The sequence below is a fragment of the Falco biarmicus genome, chromosome 10 (assembly GCF_023638135.1).
Source record: "Falco biarmicus isolate bFalBia1 chromosome 10, bFalBia1.pri, whole genome shotgun sequence".
NCBI lineage: Eukaryota > Metazoa > Chordata > Aves > Falconiformes > Falconidae > Falco > Falco biarmicus.
In genome coordinates this window covers 33,840,298-33,855,076 of record NC_079297.1, presented here as the reverse complement: position 1 = coordinate 33,855,076, position 14,779 = coordinate 33,840,298, and the positions used below count along the sequence as shown (strand labels likewise).

The 14,779-nt window shown below is 51.0% G+C and overlaps 1 protein-coding gene across 3 annotated transcripts in view; it reads right to left on the bottom strand.

Annotated features, from left to right (window-relative positions):
• LOC130156500 (USP6 N-terminal-like protein) overlaps positions 1-14,779 on the bottom strand; it is an 82,104-nt gene that overhangs the window by 54,193 nt on the left and 13,132 nt on the right. For all 3 annotated transcript variants that reach the window (XM_056355052.1, XM_056355055.1, XM_056355056.1), the window contains exon 2: positions 14,440-14,521. The gene's annotated coding sequence lies outside the window, so the exon portion shown is untranslated. The remainder of the gene's footprint in view (positions 1-14,439; positions 14,522-14,779) is intronic.

The window sequence follows — 14,779 nt, the reverse complement described above, 5'->3', positions numbered from 1 at the left end:
ATTTGTAGGCTTAATTTCTAGCCTGCTCCCTTCATCAGTCACCTCGGGCCACCTCAAGCAGCAGTGCTCTTGCACAGGACCCTGGGCTTTGGATGTGCTGGAGTTTTAGCTGTATGGGCATCAGCTCAGGCAATTTTGGGGAAACAGGGCTGGCTATTTTCTTATCCCTGCATTTAGAAAACTGAAACGAGTTCGTTTGTAGCTTTCAGTACTTTTAACCAAGTGATTAAACGGAGAGAGCAGCCAACTTCTGTCTTCCTCTAGATGAACCGCTGAGATCACGCTGTTAAGCAAGCAGCGCTCTCACTTTGTTTTTAGCTGGAAAGACTGAGCGCGCAAAGGGGTGCCCAGCCACGGAATGGAAAGACTGATAAATTGCCTAATGTTTCAGCAAGAAAATAAATGCAAGATGTGCAACAGAAATGCCTGCTGAGTAATAGATGTGGGGTCATGTGGGCATGTTTCCAAATTCCTTCTCTTCAGTATGCTCAACAACTCCTCCAGCAAGAAAGTCAATGCAATGAAGCACAGCACGCTTTTTCAACTAAGCCTGCAATTACCCCATCTTCTCGCCAATTAGATGGTTGCTTCTAATCCTCTTCAAAGCGTCCACAAAGTGTTTGCCTGGACGCAGACTCCAGAGCAGCACGGCCAAGGCAGACAGTGTATCATCATGAAATATTAAGCCATGGGCATCACAAAAAAAAAAGGCATCTCTGTACCGAGACAAGAAACAAAACAACCTGCAGGAGGCCATTGGTGTCATGCAAACCATGTCAGTAACAAAGAACGACTGTTCACAGTGAAAGACCATGAGACAGCAGATTAAAAAAGCCAAACAGAAGGAGGAAACACTTTTTCCAAGTGACCCACAAATGGGCTGTGGCATGTTCTGTTACTCAGAGCAAGTTACAGAAACTGTCTGCAAAGCAAGAAGCGAACTGCCGAACAAGACCGCCTGCAGCTGTTAAACCCAGTGACTCATTCTGCTTCCCTGAGGATCCTCTCTGCTGGTCACTAGTGGGGGGATACTGGCCAGGCTGGAGCCGTGGTCACTAGTGGGGGGACACTGGCCAGGCTGGACCTTGGCTGGAGCCAGTGTGGCAGGTCTGCCCCTCTCCAGCTACCATACCCCGGCGTTAATGACAGCAAAGCTGAGAGAAGGCTGGGCAGCAGCATTTCAGCCCCCTCCCCCCGCATTTGAAGAGACCATCTCTGCCAGGGCTCTGCAATACGAGCAGACCACGGAGATCCTTGTAACCGTCCTTGCACCACCCACCACCACCTGCGCTTCCTTGGGCAGAGGGTTCGGAGGGGAAACACTGTTCTCTCTGATGCAGAGCCCCAGGCAGTGAGACACAGCGTGTCCCACCTTCTCTGCAGCGTGTCGCTCTGAACCAGAGGCTGCAAGAGTTCAAATGGGACAAGAACAAGTGCAGCAATCCTTCATCAACCCAAAGTCAGCGCAGACTCCAGAACTGAGACCCCCAATGAGTTGCACAAAATTTATCCAGCATCCACAACCAGCAGCCCTTTATAAAAGGCATCTGCTCTCATGATGAATTGCCCACGAGCTTTACAGAGGAAGCCTGAGGGCAAGAGGCACCTCCATCTGCCTGGCCATCCCTGCCACATCGACCACTGCAATCTTAGATGCTGCAACAAGCAGATCGTGCTTGCAAAAGTCTTGCACCACCAGACCGGACGAGCTTCCAGGAAAATGCACCAGGATCGCCTCCCTACACCATGGCTTTGCCACAGCAAACACTTACCAAAACCATTAACTTGTGGATGACGCCAGAAGGCTGTAAAAACCAGTATACACACAAGGAATAGGAAGATGGTGCTGTGCCACGGTGCTGAGCAGCGAGGGTTTCAAGCCGCTTTATTCCTGCGCTTGCCCTCTGGCAGCTGAAGGACCAGGGCACTGCTTGGGAGCTGCTCCTCTGCTTCACCAAGTGTCCAAGGTGAAGCCTGGCACAAGCAAACCTGCCAGGGCAGCTTCGCGTGCGATCTTCCTCCAAAACGAAACCCCCTCTCGTTAACGGTGGAAACGGCTGGGGCAGGGAGGAAGCCGCTCAGCTCACTTTAGGGTTGCTCTCTCAGAAGACGCATGAGCGCAGCAAAGTCCGGGAAACAGGTTAATGGCTCACGCAGAGGGCATCTCCATCTCGCCTGAACCAGAAGCAGATGCAACACCAGCGATACGGGGCAGGGAGATGGCCCATCCTTCTCCCCGTGGCAACCAACCATCCAGAACAAATTGCCAGCAATGATAATCAGGCGGAGGTCTCTTCTGAAGGTTTTCAGCCACTTCTGCCTCAAGAGGGGAAATCATAAGGACTTTATGCAGATCATTCAACTTGTCCTCCAAGCCAAGGCACCTTGTCAGCTTCCTGCCTTGCTGTCACAAGTCATGCTTGCACCTAAGAGGAAGCATTTGCTCACTGCTGCAGCTACTTTCCAACCAGGCTGACCAAATCTTCCTGTTTCTCTGTGCTCCTCCTGTGCTTCCCGCTCCTGGCAGCTGCTCCAGGCGTCCGTGCAACACCAGGTTACTCACTTCTGAATACAAGGAGCCAAGCTATTAAAATGATAGGTTACTACAATTTTACGAGGATGTTCTCACCAAGTTGCTGGTTTAAATAACAGACTGAGCTCTACGGACATTACGGACAGTAATAATGAGAGTGATGATCACAATTAAAAGCCCTAGGCCAGCATCTCTCACTCTACAGCGAGGTGAAGATGAGTGACGTGGCACCAGCCGCCTCCAGGGACCGTTCAGCAAAGGGGTGTGAAACCCTTTGCTATTGGAGAGGTGCACGCAGAAATGTGTTGTGCTTCAGGGCAGACAAATCCCTTCCCTGAGAAGGTTAAAACCAGGACATCCTCTCCATGGGGTCTGCGCAATTCATGGTCCCCCAGCTGTGAGAAAATGAGAGCTGACAGCAGTGCCGACACAAGCACCTGTTCGCTAGATTTACGTGCAGCCCACGGGCATATCATACCTGCTCTTTATGTTAGGCATCCAGCAAAAACATCCCTTCCTCTCGCTGCTTCTCCCACCTCGTACCAGCCAGGCTTCTGGCAACCAGGAGAGTAACCAAACAGCCCTCCTGCTCCCACGTTGGCAGGGACGGATCCTTAACCCAGCATGACAAATGCTACCCTCATAAAAACACTAACCTAAGCATCTCTGCCTGGTGTCAGGCTTTCAAATAAAACAACCCACCTCAGCACGAAGCTAAGTGCCCTTCCTGCTGACCAGGGCTCCTACCATACCTCCACGAGAAGATGCTCGTGCAGAGCAGCCAAGCCAGTACCTCGGTGCCGCCGCACACCGGCACTGCACCCTGCTCTACCACACGAGCCGAAAAAGAAGGTGGCTGCTGCAGCCCGGTTCCCTTCTCCCTGCCGTACCTTCTCACCGCATCAAAACCACGCTGCAGAACAGGACTGGAGCTGCCTGCAGAAGTGCACCTCAACTCATCTAAACAGAGCATGACCCGAGACGTGGCTTTCCCGCATCTTAGCTCAGCACCTTCCGCCACTCTTTGTCACCCAGCCTGCTTTTGCCCAGGACTGCACCCCAGGAACACCAGCATCACCATCACCAGTCTACAAAATGCCTGCCAGCTCCAAACGGCAGGTTTCTGGCCAAAGCAGCAAGCCTTTGGAGGTCTCCGATGGTTTGGTTTTTTCCCCTCCCTCACCTATATCGGTTCATCTGAAGAGCAGATGTTTCCTTTGTTAGTTTTGGATTCTGTTTTGTCGGGAGGTTTGCTTGCTTTTGTTACTTGAGTCCTCTTCACAAAAAGCCCAGCTCCGGGCTGTGGCATAACCCTTGCATTAAGCAGGCTGGCGGCTGCTCTTTTCGACCCACTAATAATGGCTCGGGTTTTTTTTCCCCTCTTCAGTTCCAGGCTAGGCAAATAGCTCAGCCTCCGGGGAAAAAGATATGATGATTTCATATCTCTCAAACCAAGCAGAGCGTTTCAGTGCAGAGCCTGCAAAACGTGCACTGAGCCGGTGCCCTCCGGCATCTGCTCCGCTGAGGGAGCACGCCGGGGCCAAGGCTACCAAACGGAGTGGACCCACAGCTCCTGGCCTCTTCACTGCCCTGGGTGTACCAAAAACCCATCAAGCATCCCTCTCCCTGCCGCTTTCAGAAATGGCTATTCTAGATTTGATAGGAAAATAACGTGCAACTGAACCGAAGCCAAAGACTCGTCTTCGGTCAGGTCATGCGTCCCACCAAAAAGGAGGTGGCTGCCCAATCTGCAGGTTAATCCAGTTTATAAAGTACAGTAAGTAGGACCGCTGTGACTTTTCAAGTTCAGTCCGTTATCCAGGGCAATCCTTCACTAAATATATTAATAGTTAAGTACAATATGAATAGTTATGTCTGCAAGTACAGTTTCACGCAGGTAAAAATCCCCACCGCCTGCATTTGGCACGGTGCTCCTATCATACCAACACCTAAATCATATTTTCATCTTTGCAGCTGCAACTGTTAAAGCATCAGGCATCTCGCTCCTCAATTATTAACACCAAGTCTGTTTTCTCATGCCTCACCCTTGCAGCTTTTGCAATCTTTTAAGGGACAGCAGGGGGTCTTGGAAGGACAGAGCCAAGCGATCCGTGCTAGTACAGCTCTAGGAGCCATTTTAGCTATACCAGCACACTACTATCATTACCTCATCAGCGTAATGAACCCTTTATGGCAAGGTTATAATACTAGGCTGTTTGAAAGGTGTGCCAGCTGCAAGCCCTAACCGTGTTATTTTGTGTGACATAGCGTGCCAAGCCTGATACCGTGCTCCAGCAATGGAAAAACCAGACTTTCGGGCAGATCCCCAGGATCGAGCAGACGCAGCAACTGGTTTTTCCACAGACGCTGGGAGCTGGTACGCTTGCAGGCTTTTCCATACCAGACGCACAAAGTCCCTCGACTCAAAGGAAGTTTAATCCAAAGGGTTTCCATCAGGAAAGCAGGAGTCTCTTTCACAGCACGCCTGCCAAACCGCTACGGCTAGAAAGCTCAAGCAAGCTGTACAGTCCAGGGATATTTTATTTCTTCCCCCCCAATTAACATACCAATAAACTTGGCATCAGGCTACTTACAGAAACGTTCTCTCTCAACGTGAACGCTAAACATTTATCCAAGAGAGCTTCTTAAGTGAGGTAGAGGACCGGCTAATTTAAACACAAGCCAGCCTACCTGGAGGGTCGTTAACACACCAGGCAAAACGAGCCGGAGGAAGAAACCGCTGCAGCACGGAGGGGACTGCTGCCCACCTTCTCCTGGAGACCTGAAGGGCATCCCCAGTGCTGGTGGCAGAAAGAAAAGGCGGGTTTTTTTGCCTCGGAAATAATACTCAGCAACTGTGTGAATTCAGGATTCAGGCAATCGTCAAGTACAAGCCCTTCTGAAAATTACATTTTTTTTCCATTGACCTCTAACCAGGTTTTTCAAAGAGGAGTATAATCAACTTCTTACCTTATACTTTGGCACTTGTAGGTAAACATGGCTTACCTAAGGGATGCTGCAGTGACATGCTTAGGTCCCTCATTATGCTATTCCTTCATTTAACCCACACATAAAGCCTCTGAAGGCTGAACGTCAGTATTTTTGGCTGGTATCTGAAAGCAGCCAAAGAAACAGCTGCTTAGAGCAACCTTAAGAGAGACGAGGTTAAAGGAGGAAAGAAAGTGCATCTTTTCCTATGGAAATAGAAGTCGGGACCATGCTTGGACCATCATTCCAGGACAATATAAACACCACATGATTTCAAAGAAAAATAATGAATATCCCTCCACACCTATCAGCAACCTTCTCAGAGGGGCTGACACAGTGAGATGACTTCAAAAGAGGTCAAGGGCTGAGAGAGAAGGACACAACCTCCTCTGCTCAGAGACCAACCCGTCACTAGCAGCAAGCATGCACACTACAGCTGCCCTGCCAGAAAACCTAACCAAGGAAAAGCACCTCCCCCAAAAACCCAGAAAGGTTTTAACTGCGATTAAAAATACTCCAGTTTGCAGTTTTAAACACATGAACTCAAAAGAGATGCTCTGAGAAATGTTCCTCTCATGTGGTTTCTCTAACGGCATCGTCATTGCAGTATAAAGGGGAGAAACTAATTCATTCAACATGCCCTCGCCCTCCGGTTCCTCAATCCAAACATCTCTCTGTGGCCATTTAAGGAGGCGGATGACATGGAAGCTGTTTGGACTAGAAGACGTGCCACTGGCTTCTCACATGTGGATTTTATTGCAAAATTTTGGTGTTGCACTGGGAAAAAAGCAAATTCAAAAGATAAATGAGAACGGCAACTTGAGAAAAAATTATTGATCTCTACATGTGTCCATCCCATTCTCCCCCTCCACCCTTTTTTTAATATTTTTTTTTTCCTATCTTAAGGGGCACGATAGCTGAGGAGCATGTTGTTTGTTAGAGTCCATCCAACCCAGCTGGTCAGCTGCAGCAGGATTGCACCGTTCAAACAGTTAACACTCAGGAAACTTTATCTCCTGAGCATCAGACCACAAGCTGCAGCCACTGCAAGGTCACGGTACTTAGCTGGCAGCTGTGGGTGTCTCGCATCCTGTCCCCGAGCAGCTTGCTCGTCGTGGTCCTCCCACTGCCACAGCAGCAGGGTCCCAGTACCCAACGGACAAGGAGCTCTCGTCCCTCTCGACAAGATCTACGTTGATTAGCAGAGAGGGGAAGAAGTCAGACACATCCTAGGAGACACCACTGCTATGCCTCGAACACCATCCACCCGGGTTGATACAACCCAAAGCCTTTCACCAGTATTCGCTGCTCAAAGGGGAGGGGAAAACCCAAAAATGCAAATAAAACCCACTTCGCACTTAAAAGATATTTGGTTCCAAAAAAATCTGAGTGCCGAAATTCGTTACGGCAGCTCATTTTAAATTGGGGAAACAAACCTAAGTCCTTGCACAGGCAGAAGTTCACGCTCTGAGCAAACCACGGGAGGTCTGCAGATGCACACCATGCTGGCTGCAGGGTCCAGCCTTGGAGTTCAACGGAGGTAAAGAGATAAACGTCCTTGGTGCAAAGCTATGTCAAGTCTGATAATCACATCTGCGTGCAGGTCCTAATAACGACAACCTGTTATTCGTGGAGGGAATTGGGGAGTGGGAAATGGGCACTGGGCTGGAAGAGTAGAGCATATTTAATGTGTGGGATGCTCTGTAGAAACCAGAAGTAGCAGGGTTTGTTAAGCTGTTAGAAATATTTTGACAAAAGTCAACTCCACCAAGCTTAGGAAGTCCTGCTTCAAGCTGAACTTAGCGCGATCTTAACTGAAACCTGGCCAAAAACCAAGCAAAAGGCCGGCAAGAATCATGCTTTCAGAAACTCAAATGCTAGTGCTACAAAAGTGGTTTTCCTGCCTGGAGCTTTGAATACACCACCTCCTCTAACAGGAAAAAAATATTTTTTGCAAAGTGACCCAAAGGACTCCAGAAGCATTCAGGAGACTGCTTTAGTTGAAGTCAAAAGGGGGGGGACGGACAAAAAAGCCCATAAAATTGGAAGACAATGTGAACAATGCTGAGCTATTCATTCAAAAATGAAAGCTGCTGCTGGGAGAGAAGGGGAAATGCACACCACAATAGCTTTGGAAAACACTGCCCAAAACCCTCAGGAAAGAAAGAAAAAGAAAAACATACTTTCAGAAATCAAGGACGGTACCAGTAACACAGAAGAATTCCAGCAGTTGCACGCTAGGAAATAACGACCAAAAAGAAAATTGCTGTGGTCGAGCTGTTTATCCCAGCTCCCATGAACCTGGCTTTTACCAGGAGCGCCTTTAGCAGAAACCCAGCACAGGGGTTTTGGTGGCTCCCAGCACTCGCACCGAGCAGGGGTGCGGCCCGCCGTGCCCCCCAGCCCCACGTGTGGGACCAGCTCTGCCCCCACTCAGCACTGCCACGAAGGACTGACTGTGGAGGGAAGGAGGCACCTCGGTGGCCGTGTCAACCCCTCTCCATCCCCTCACGTCTCAAAGACAAGCTACACCCCCCCCTAACATCTACATCCCAAGACGGGACGATGCACACGGGGAATAAATATGGGGCTGTGGGCAGGTACAGCAGCACACATCTCACCCTCCCATCTGTCTGCTGCTTCGTCTTCTTCCACAGATGCCTCCTTTAAAAAATCCTCGTTGCAGGAGGGACACAGCAGGGGCATCTTTCAAGCCACCACTGATCTCACAGCGATGAATCTCAGCATATTTAAACGCAACCTGCTGAATCCCTGGGAGGCTGCGCTTCTCCTCCGCGTGGTCCTCAATGCACAGCACGGGGGTATGGAAACCCATGGGGGCTGATGGCAGCACTGGCAGCATCACTGCATGCCACGCAGGTATCTGTCCCTGTCCTCCTAAAGCGGCCTTCAGACAGTCCTATTTCCACTCAAAGGACGCCCAGTGAGGCCCCAAAAGCAGCTATCCTATAAAAAAAATGGGTTTAGAACAACGGGTATTTCAGGAATGAGTTAATACACCTGGAATTACCACCAGCTCCTTGCACCGGCATATTTCCAGCTTACCAAAGCCTGCCACAGCAGTTTTGCAGGGTCAGAGAACATAAACAAGGGGACAGCAAGCTGTAATTCTAGCAACAAACCAGAAACCTTTGCCTTGAGGTTGCCATTTCCACCTTCTTCCTCAGCCTCATCCTCCAGCACCCTGGCAGCCCAGTGCGGGACCCTCCGGCATCCCCTCAAGGGCACTGGGAGGGTGAAGTCCCACCAGAGCTGCACACCAGCCAGCCGTGACCTAGCTCTGCTTCTCCTCTACTGGCTAAAAAGCAATGCCAGACCAAAGATCCTGTACGGCCAGAAAACTGGAGCTCAGGTGGACTGCGCCACCCACAGCATCCTGGATCCCAACATGGGATCCAAGCAAGAGGCTGCGACTTTGGTTTCATAAATCACCAGCACACTGAGCCCGTCTTCCAGCAATGCTATCGCTCTCCTTCCCTGGCCTTCAGTTACAGTGTCTCCAAGAGCTAAAAATACTTCTTGTTATTTAACAATCCAGCAATTCTTCTGGGAGCTAGGTAGGATTAAAAAAAAAAACCACAACAAAACCAAACTTTATCAGATGAGAGCAGCAGGACTCCAAGGCAAAGCATTTGTCTCAAGAAGTGGCACCATTCAGACAGCCTCAATCAAGGAGCAAAACACAGCTAGAACAACTCTTAATAAAAGCTGTATCTTTTACGTGAGGAAAACAAACAAGTGAACCACACAGAAACTCAGCCAAAAAGAAAAAGCAACGCAATCCCTTGTGAGCCGACAAAATATTAGATAGCCCATTGCATTTCTAGCTTAGAGCGGAAAAAAACAGAATAACCTTAGTGTTTAGTTCCCTTCTAATTCTGGGATATGTTTTTTGGCAGCAAGCCTGGGTTTCACCTGAGGGTAATGCAAAAAGGAACATAAAAATCCCCAACGTGAACGACAACTGAAGAGCGGCCATCTGTGTGGGCGTTTCTCTTTCCAAACCAAACGCCGAGTGAAAAGGGTTTTCCAACGAGTCAGCCAAGGAAAGGGAAACTTCATGGAGAACCGCAGCGGGATCTGCCTGGAGAGCACGCTTCCTTCCCCCTGCCCACCAGCAGCCGCCCTCCAGGTTCCTCCTGCCCCTCGTCCTCCCTTTGCAAACCGCAGCAAAAGCTGCTGGGAAGCACGCAACGCGCGGCAGGGAATTACGGGGCCAAGCAGGGCACGACAGCCTCCAGGGATAAGCAGCAATTTAGGCACCAAGCGCTGACCCTCCGTGAGACGGCCCCCCGTGAAAGCAAATTGAAAGACGCTTCAACCGGCGCTGTCGGCTTCGCAGGCTGCTGAGCACCAACCCTGCGATGCCCCAGGAACGGAGCCGCGTGCCACAGCCGCCCCGCTGCACCAAATGACGATTTCCAACGCGGTCATTTGACCCTTGCAAACGTTGGCCTCCCTGCAGGTAGCCCCCCCTCCCCAAGAGCCCCCACCGCCACAGCCACACGCGCAGCCCTGGGGCTCAGGACCAGCCAGGCACAGCGCTCAGCCTGCTCAGAACCCAGTCGGGTGAGAGCAGATGGGGACCTGCACGGGGCTGCTCAGCTTCCACCCAGGAAAGTTCCTTCCAGGGCAGCCACGCTACAGCTACCGGAGACAGGGCATCGCTCCGGGCAAAAGCACTTCAGATGCACCCCCCGGCCAGCCCAGGATGCCTATTTTCACTGTCTTCACCAGGAGACTGCAATATCTGCCCACATATCTTAAGCGTACTTCAACAGTATCGGCAAAAATCCACTGATAGCAAAAATATTTTCCTACCAGAGTACTCGAAGCTCGAGGTGGACACCTCCTCCTCCAAGCACTCACCCGCTGGAGCAAAACCCTCCTTGCTTGCACCCCAAGGTCAGAAGGAAAGGCGACCCAGGGATGCCCTGAGATTCCTGCTCATTTCGTAACAAGCCACTGGAAAAGGAAATTGAGCTGAATATTCACATGCTTAAGGCCATTTAAAGCAGAGACTGGCTCTCCTAACATACCAGGGTTCCTCCAGCCTCTGGGGGCAAGAGGCAGAGAGGAAAAGAAATACCTTTTGGGGAGAAAGCACTACTAAGACAGGAGTTCCCCTGAAATAACTAGCAACAGAAGGGGGGAGGGAAGGAAAAAACCCAAAGCAAAAAACAACCACCCACAAACTTTCCCTGAGGAAAAGCTTCAAACTGATGAAACCTCTATATTCAGAGGTCAGCAGATGCGTGGCGAGCGTGGGGCTGACCACGGCAGCAACACTGGGACACGTGCAGAACCCATGTTCTGCATCCCACGTGGAGAGGGGATTTGCAATTAGGATCACAATGAGAGAGTCCCCAGGGAACCAGGGAAAACTGAGTAGCTAAAACACTCCCAGTTTGCCAGCTGATACAGATGTTTTTTTTCAATAGGAAGATAATAACAGGTCTTAGGAAAACATAAGCCCCTCCCTGGAGGTAAGAGTGTTGTTTCAGCACTTAATTTTTCCCAGTCTTCCCAGGAAACCCAGCAGAGACTCCCCCAGTGCACACATTCTTTACTCGAGTTAAATTAGATTGATGCCCCCTGGGAAGATTACTGCTCTAGACAGCTGATGGGTGCTTTTACCTTGATCCTCATGGTGCTCCTACCCCTGTGATTGAAACAGCACTTAGAAGTTTCATTCCCAGTTCTTCACAAAGATAAACCTGCAGGCAACGTACACCCACTCGGATCAAATGCAGGAGTACACCTAAAATCCTAGTGCCACCTTCTTTCTTCTGGTTTCCAAATATTAAGAAGAAAATTGAAGCTTGAACCATTTCTTCTTGTTTTCTTAATGGAACGATGACAAAGCTGCTGTGCAATTCTCTGTTACGGGCTGGGGGCAGCAGAGCAGGATAAAGCCAACTGCAGGAGTTAACCTGGAGCAGCAAACAAATTATTCACGTGCCCACACGCAGAGCCAAGCCCTGTTTGTCAGAGGAGTAAGTATCAAAGGCTTTGAACACTGCCCTCCGCTCCCCGCTGTCATCCTCTGGTGTTCACAGCATTAACAGCTAGCAGTGACAGAGATGCCTCTGTGAAAGGGGTGGTAGAAATGTCAAGGGGGATGCAAGATGCAAGAGCAAGATGAAAAGATCTCTGCGCCTCTGAAGGGTAGCTGCCTGTGAGAAGCCAGTTCATGCCGCAGAATGGTTAGGAGCAGTTGGTGAAAGCAATGAGGCATATGAAGATCGTTTGCCCCCGGAGCAGCAGCTGTGAGGAGACAGCAGCACTGCCCCAGGACATCCCACACGCCACCCTGCTCTGGTGGGGTATCTGACAAGGGGACACACACACGGGGATGGCAGTGCCTGTATCACCAGTGAGTCTCCAGCGGCCCCAAGCACGGGCACAACAGGAGAGCGCAAGGTGCTGCGTAGCCATGCTCTGCCCTTGAGGTGAGGGTTCTAACCTGCTACTCAGCACTCCAACTCACCCGCTGCTCAGCATCACTGCTCAGCGCCCCAACTCACTGCTCAGGGTCAGGCCACATCACCCACCAGCCCGCCAGCAGCAGCTCCCACCCACCCAGTGCTGCTCAGCCTCCGGGGCAGCCGTCACAAGGGAAAACAAGAGCAACCCAGATTGACTTACCCACTGCAGCAAATGCAAGGCTGCTCTCCACTTGCATTACCCATCCTTATGCTCTCACAACAGCCTCTCAAGCTATTTTTTTCAAGTCAGCATCTAGGCTTTTTCCTAGCTAATATGACATTTCCTCTCCCTTCCCCCAGCCGGAGTATTTGGTGAAATCGCTCCTTCTGCAAATTGTGCTGCAAATGCTGAACTTTTGCCAGTTAGACAGGGAAAGCCTTGACTAAAAATAAACGTTTCAGAAAATAGATCCCTTCCCAGTATGATGAAGTAGTGTATAATGTATGCAAGCAGACCTGCCAGAACACAACCTCCAGATCTGCATGAGAATCTCATCAAGCTCAGTGACAGACAGCTGCAACCACTGTGGCTTGTCCCATCTTACAAAAAAATGAATAACAAGAAAAAAAAAAAAAAAAGTGGGGAGTTTGGGGAATGAGAGAGGTAGGGTTGAGGGTGCTGGGGTAAATCAAGTTTCTCCGTTTTGCCAGCAGGAGAAAGCGCCACCACCGTGTGCCTGCATCCCCTGCGAACCGAGCCACTCATAACCCGTGCGGCAGGAAGAGGATGACACGCGTTCCCCGCACGGCCGCTGCAGGAGGCAAAACCAAAGCACAGGAAACCTGCTGCAGCTGAGGCACGTAAAAGAATGACTTGGGCTTTTGCCACCTGAGTCACCGGGAGTCTGGGGCACTGACTCAGTGCTGGCTCCCTCCGACTCAGACGCACCTGCCACAGCTTGCCAGCAAACAGAGGCACTCCTACCTTTGCTGTTCCCCTTCTCAGTGCGGTTCTCCCTTTGAAAAGATGCCTTTGACGCCAGAAAAATAATTTAAGGAAAGGAAAGTATGACGAGAAGGCTAGCAGGGGAAGCACAGGCAGCGCTCTACCAACCAGCTCTGCTTTAAGCTCTGGAATGGAGAGCATGTCTGCTTGCCCGGTGCGATAAATCCCAGGAAATAACAGGGGAATGAGGTGGAAACGGCTCCGCCCCAACTCCTACTCCTCCAGCGCGTCTGCTGCGCCACCCAGACAGTCCCGGTGAACCAGGTTTTCAAGAAAGATCACTTTCCATAATGAATCCATTTCACTTTTTGAAGGATCAAGGAATCGTCATGCGGCGAGTTACAGTTACATCCTCCAAATGGGCCATCCAGCATGCAGGCAGGCCAAACGCAAGGCAACGCCAGTTTGGGATGAGATCCATCAGGGATGGACATTTTCAGGAAGAGCTTCTTCTGCTCTGTAAGCTCTCAGGACAAGCCGATGGCTCGAGCTCGGGTGCCAGGCCAATCCCTCCTTACCCATCAATGCTCCTGCCACAGCATCCACTCATCTGCCTCTCGGACCCCCCCGAGTGACCACAACTAGCCAAATATCGCACTCCAATCCCGGTGTGTGGCTGCACACACACCTCTGGACAGCTGGGAACATAATTCCAGCTCTTCAAAAAGTAGCCTGCAACCCAGGCCTACATTTTCTTCTCAAAGCGCCACAGGAATTGCAGTCAAGGTGCACGAGGACCCACTGGCAGCAGAGCGAAGGGCACCACTTAAAGCACGCTTGGCATCTGGGTGACAACCGACTCAAGTAATCCACTTACAGCGCCAAACAGCTGTAGACAGCGCAGACGAGACCTTTTCTGTTGAGCACTGATGCCTTAAAGCAATAACAAAGCAAATAACTCGTGCAAAAGGATGCACCAGGCAGCGCAGCGGAGGCATACCCCTCTGCTGCTGACAGCAATCAGCGGCACAGCACAGCAGGAACGATCCTGGGAGGAATAAGCTGCTACAGGCTGTTCTTGCCATACACTCAGAAAACAACAGCAGATTTGTTCATGGTTGGATACCAACATGAAAACAGCTTCCCCCCACCCCCGCTCGGGATGGGGAGCGATCGAAGGCCAGCGAAGCAGGGGAGGGCGCAGCCCCCAGCTCGACTGGGATCCCCCAGCTGGTGCCACAGGAAGGAAAAGGTTGTGCTGACGTTAGCAAGGAGCGTGGCCCCCCAGGAGTCGCTCTGCAGCAACACTGTGTTCTCCAGTGCTTTCCTCAGAGGGCTGGCAGAGAGGCTCCATGCACACCTTACCTTCTGCCTGGGTGTTTTCACATCTGGATAGAAAAAACCTACTCACTGCAGAGCAGCCTCTCCCACAGTATCTGCCAGTCCACACTGGTAAGGCAAGCGGTGCACACATTCTGCTCTTGGACACGCACAGATGCTCGCCAGGAGCACAGCCAACGTACCTGCTCAGAGCATCGGCTTCTCCAGAGGCACCGACAAGGAGCCAGAACACCATCCCCATCAGCGTACGGGATCTGGCAAATCCTGCGAGCGGTAAGAGAGAAGAGCAATTAGGGACATTAATAAGAACGGGCTGGGGAAAGGTAAGGATGCCACAGCAAGCTCGTGAGAGATGGGCGGCTGTTAGATCCCTGGCACGGCAGCGGGGTCACCCAGCACCGGGCTGTCGGGGTGCTCCTGCGAAACCACAGAGGGAAGCCAAGGTAAAAAGCAAGATGATGAGTCCAGGACCAAGGTTGTTCATCCAGCAAAGACTCCTCAACCACCAGTGCAGCGAGGTTA